This window comes from Tupaia chinensis, unplaced genomic scaffold, assembly GCF_000334495.1.
Source record: "Tupaia chinensis unplaced genomic scaffold, TupChi_1.0 Scaffold138988_1, whole genome shotgun sequence".
In the NCBI taxonomy this organism is placed as follows: domain Eukaryota; kingdom Metazoa; phylum Chordata; class Mammalia; order Scandentia; family Tupaiidae; genus Tupaia; species Tupaia belangeri.
This window is the reverse complement of record NW_006198878.1, coordinates 435,184-440,738: the sequence shown is the minus strand read 5'-3', so window position 1 is coordinate 440,738 and position 5,555 is coordinate 435,184. Positions and strand designations below refer to the sequence as shown.

At 37.2% G+C, this 5,555-nt stretch overlaps 1 pseudogene; it reads right to left on the bottom strand.

The window, feature by feature from the left end:
- The window catches only part of LOC102491113 (UAP56-interacting factor pseudogene), a 9,729-nt pseudogene extending 8,099 nt beyond the window's left edge, over positions 1-1,630 (bottom strand).
- Between the last annotated feature and the right edge of the window lie 3,925 nt (positions 1,631-5,555).

Sequence of the window (5,555 nt, the reverse complement as noted above, 5' to 3'; positions counted from 1 at the left end):
GATGATTCCTAGCAGTTGTCACTCTTCAGAGAGTGATCTCTGAGGGATGTCCAGCTAAAAATGTGCATGAAAAAGGCACCGAGACCTTTGTCTTCTGTTCACCTGCGCCACCTCTGACAAGTCAACCCACCCCCGCCGAGGCTGGGCCCCCGGCACTGAGAACTAGTGATTTCAGAGATAAAAGAGATAAAAGAAGATTTTCTACTGATAATTCAGCCTCCAGCCCCAGAACTCACATGGTGGAGAGCCCCTCTAGCCTTCCCTCTGTTTCTGTCTCTGTTTCTCTCTGTCTTCTAATTTTTTTTTGTAATTTTTCCTTTTTAAAAAAAATTTTTTTTGAGAGGTTTTCACTATAGGGCGCATGTGCTCGCCAGACAGACAGAGAGAGAGACATAGAGACAGAAAGCGAGAAATCACCCCCCAGAGGGGATGGTTACGCCGCAATCCCTTCTCCTCCATTCTCCTCTTGGGATCTTGGGCATGCACACACACGCACCCGGCGTGAGTTTTAAGCCACCGGGTCCGGGACGCAAACCGTGGTCGACTACGTGGGAATCCAGCGACATAGCCATTATGCTAACTGCTGGTTCCCCTTTTTAAAAATTTTAAGGTAAAGTCTTCTCTTGGCTTTCAGTTCTTCCTTTATCTTGTTAATAATCCTCTTTCCCCATCCCCTCCAGGAGAGACATGGGGCAGGCCTTAAGAAGAAGACTCCACCATTGCTCCTGAGAACTAGAGATATCTTCTGGAGTGCCATGAAGTTTTTTAGTTTTTGCTTTTTTAAAAAAAATAAATATTTTTTTTCGTTGGGACCAGCTGTTAGTATAACAGCTATGTCACTGAACTCCCATGTAGTAGACCGTGGTTCAAGTCCCGGACCCAGTGGCTTAAACTCATGCCGGGCACATGTGCATGCATGCCCAAGATCCCAAGAGGAGAATGAAGGAGAAGGTATTGTGGTGTAGCCATCCCCCCAGGGGGTGATTTCTCACTTTCTATCTCTGTCTGTCTCTCCAGTGAGCACACATGCCCTATAGCAAAAATCTCTCTTTAAAAAAATAGCCCTCTGATGAGTGTCTTTTTGATGGCTTAACTTATTTCCACTCCTAATAAAATTAGCTAGAATGTTATTTTTTTTCTATTTAACTGATTATTAGGTCTCTGGAGAACTGTAATTGACTTTCTCTACACTTCATTTTGTCTCTGAAGATTTGCCTTCCTTTTAAACAATGGAAAATATTATTCTATATTCTTGTCACTTATAGGTAGGCGATTCATAGAACTAATTCCTTTTCAAATTCCCATTGCTTTCCTAGCTGAAAGGCTAGCGATAACTCCATAAGATGTCTCATGCCAGGCATTAATCCTCCTCTGAGGCTCAGATTAGTATTACCAAAATGAGAATTCTATTGGATTCTCTCCTTCCTCTCATCATGAATTTCCAGACATCACTTTGCTGGAGTCTTCTATTCAGTCTTGGAAAATTCTGCTTCCTTCCTTCCTTTCAATTCAATTTGGTGATATCATCCAAGGGTATATCAATCTTGTCAAGGTTTTCATTGCTGCGAACTTTCATCCATGGTGACTGGGTCACGGTGGTTCCCACCAACCAGATACCAAACCAGCTCATGGCTGGAGATGTCACACTGAAGTCAGTTGGGAAGGCCAGTTAGAGGCCTGCCACTTCCCACTCTTGCATAAAGCCTAGCTTCAAAATTCTTAATGTTTGTCTCCAGTGTGAATTATCAACTATTAAGCTAGAGATGATCTAGGAAATATAACTATTTATATTTTATTGGCAAAATAATTGTTCCAAAGGTAAATGTTGTGAAAAGAGCATATATTGGACTCAAATTATTTCTATTTTAGGAGAATTCTTTGTTATTGAGTTAGAAATGCACACATTTTCTCCCTATTAATATCACTACATAAATTTAAAATTTCTCCAATATGAATTCTCTCTTGCTTGATGCCATTGCAGCTATGTCCTAAAGGATTTCTCAACTTTTTTAAGAGAGAAATAATGGGGGTTTTTTATTAACATTTTTTAATACATTCAACCACATTATTTAGCTTACAAGGTGATCATTCCAATATGTGAACATTTCTCCCTGGTCAAGTTGATCAAAATGTAACAACACTTACCTCCCTGTCTCAACAACGCCGTCTTCGTATCCCTCCTCCAAATGTTTTTCCCCAGGCCCCACTCTCCCACACACACCACGTCTGGCATTCACATCCACCTCTTGTGTTTGTACATCCTATAGCCCGTCCGTTTCAGTTATAGAGTGCGGACATGAATTTTTTTTAACTGTAGATTTGGATTTTAATTTAAAGTATTACTATAAACAAATGATATAATTTAGTTTCTTAATATTTATTTATTTATTTTTATATTTTCTCAAAAACATTTACTTTTAACTTTCAAAATTTCAAGAAACTGAGTTTAAAACTAATTATCAAAATATTTGTTATAATTTTGCTTGTGACTCTATAACAGAGACAGTATGGTTTTAAATATTTTCTCAAAAATATTTACATGGCAACTACTCAGACTGTTGAAAAGCAAACACCCAGCACATAATTCACACATGAACCTTCTCAACTCAGCCCTGCCTACCAAGTATTCTATGATATACCATCTGCTAGTAAAGATTAGTCTCTTTTTCTTCCTTTAATCCTCTGGTTGTGGCTGCTCTTTTGCAATCTCTAGTGATTATAATGCAGGATTGGAAAAGTCCAGGTTATTTTATGGTATGAATCTTTTCATATAGATTCTTTAATACTCTCTGCCAGAAGGGAGGCAGAACAGCTCATGGTGCCAGGCCATCTTTCCAAGAGCTTCCATTGGTTTACTTGAGATTTACCTTAGCTCCATAGTTTTCTGATTTAATCTTCAAATATGACATCCCAGTCAAAGCCTTGTCCAATAATGAGTATTTCCTATTTCTGATTCAAGGCAACAGGTATTATTGAACTTACACAAATAGCCATTCTGCCACTAAATAAGAAAACTCCCAAATATTTTCCAATTCCAGAGGGGTCAGAAAGGGAGAAAAGTTTATGTTTCTGTTTAAAGAAACAAACAAACAAGAATAATAACATTTTAACAAATTGCTAAACCTACCAATAGCTCAAAAGCAAAATCCTTAAATTGGGAAAACAGAACATAGTACAGAAAAAGACAGTAATGGTCGACTCAAAAGTCATAAATTTCTATTTCCTCAGTTCAGTCTCATGTTCTCTTATTTCTGTATGTGTGTATTTAGTTTTCTTGGTAAAGCACTCCTTTTAGAACTACTTCTTGAAGAGCTGGTCTGGTGTTGGTCAATTCTTTCAAGTTTTGTTTCTCTGAGAACGTTTTTATCTTTTCTTCCCATATGAAGGATAATCTTGCTGGGTATGGTATTCTTGGTTGAAACTGTTTTTCACTTTGAATATATTTTCGCATTCTTTCCTTGCTTGCATTGTTTCTGATGAGAGGTCTGATGTTAACCTGATGGGATAACCTTTATAAGTAACCTGGCGTTTCTCTCTTGCCAATTTTAGTATCTTCTCTTTGTCTGTGGATTTAGCCAATCTGACTATGATATGTCTTGGAGAAAATCTTGAGTTGATTCTATTTGGGTCTTTTGTATTTTTGGGTCTGGATATTTGAATGCCTCTCTAGATATGGAAAGTTTTCTTCCAGGATTTCAAAGAATAGATTACCAATGCCCTTATTAGTTTCTTCACCTTCTGGGAAACTGATTATCCAGATGTTTGGGCACTTAATGGTATCCAGTATTTCTCATAGTCTCATTTTTTTTTTTTTTTGGTTATTTTCTCAGGTTTTCTTCTTCTTTTTTTGGTTGCTTTTTCTAGGTCAGAGGTTTTACCTTCAACACCTGAGATTTGATTTTCTACATGGACTATTCTGCTTTTAACATTTTCAAGGGAGGATTTCATTTCCTGTATTGCAGCCTTCAACTCTAATAGCTCCATTTGATTCTTTTTTTATGCTGTGCAGTTCCTCTTTCAGGTTGTGCAAGAATTTCCTCACCTCCTAAAACTCGTTCTCTTTTCTTCTGGAGTTCACTATCATGTCTTCCATCTTGTTTAGTTTTGTCACTATGAATATTCTTAATTCTCTATTAGAGACATTTCCATTAGTTCCACTGTCCTGTCTGTGGATGGTGAAGGATTGTCTTTTCATTTATGGGAGAGATATTTCCTTGGCTTGTCATATTTCTTGTGCCTTTGTGGTGGTCCCTTGTCATTCTGTGACAAAAATCCCTCCTCTACTGTGTTTTTCAATGTGGTATCCACAGGAAGAAATGATAAGTTCAGATATAAAAAAGAAATTCCTACCTTAAAGCAGGAAATTCAATAAGCATTGAGGATTTCGATAATCCTAAAGGTATTTAGATTCTTGGCTACATGCACCTAGACCTGTCTAGACACTGTGTGTAGACTAAAGAGCAGAGTAGAAAAGTAAAGTTAAAAATAAATAAATAAAACATAAAGAAAAAAAAGGAAAGGAAAAAACTAGACAAAACAATCAAAAAAAGGAAAAAAAATTTAAAAGGTAAAAAATGAAAACCAACACCACGACACACCTCAGATTTAAAATGGCTTTTGAAATTAGCAAGCGAAAGAAACAGCCCAAGGTGAGAAGTGGTTTAAAAATGTTAAAAAAATTTAAAAAGATTCAGAAAGAGACTGAAAGAGAACAGAGGTCACCCTACCTTGTCTGAGTGTATTGGCAGTCTAGAAAATGAGATTTAGAGCATATCCTTAGTCACCTTGGACCCTGGACATGCCAAGACACACCTCAGATTTAAAATGGCTTCTTGTCTGATTGTTTTTGGGAATCTAATAAAAGATGAGGTTTAGAGCATAACTTTAGTCACTTTGGTCCCTGAACACTTCAGGACACATCTCAGATTTAAAATGGCTTTTTGTCTGAGTGTTTTGGTAGATTAAAACGTAAATTTTTAAAAGTTTACTTATTCCAGGACTGAGAAAGACACATCAACTCGGACAGGGTCCCAAGACTGCTCTACTTCCAGCTTTGGCCAGCCTCAGATCATGGATGATCATGAAGGTCACCACACAGGCATCATCAAATTTCTCATGTGGGTCAACCTTGCAGAGGATCATGTTTTACTGTTTTGCTATCACCAGCCCCTCTCCCTCTAGCATTAATTATTTCACATAGTGGCAAGAGAGAAGTCATGTCTTTCCTCTTTCATATTATTTATAGTGTTTTACTTCAGTGTGAATTTTATGGTATTGATTAAGATATGAGGAATGGCTAATTCAGCACACATATTATATTCACTATAATTTTCTAATGCTGAATAAGTTCTAATCCAGAACTAAATGTATTTGTAAACAAACAAACAAAAAATCTGCACTGGGAATTCTCTGATGTTGAGTAAAGTCTGATCAATAAGATTTTGCCTTTTCTTAAATGTGTAGGTTTTTTATCAAAATAAAATCTCTGTTCTTGGGGAACCAGCAGTTAACGTAATGGCTATGTCACTGGACTCCCACGTAGTCGACCGCGGTTC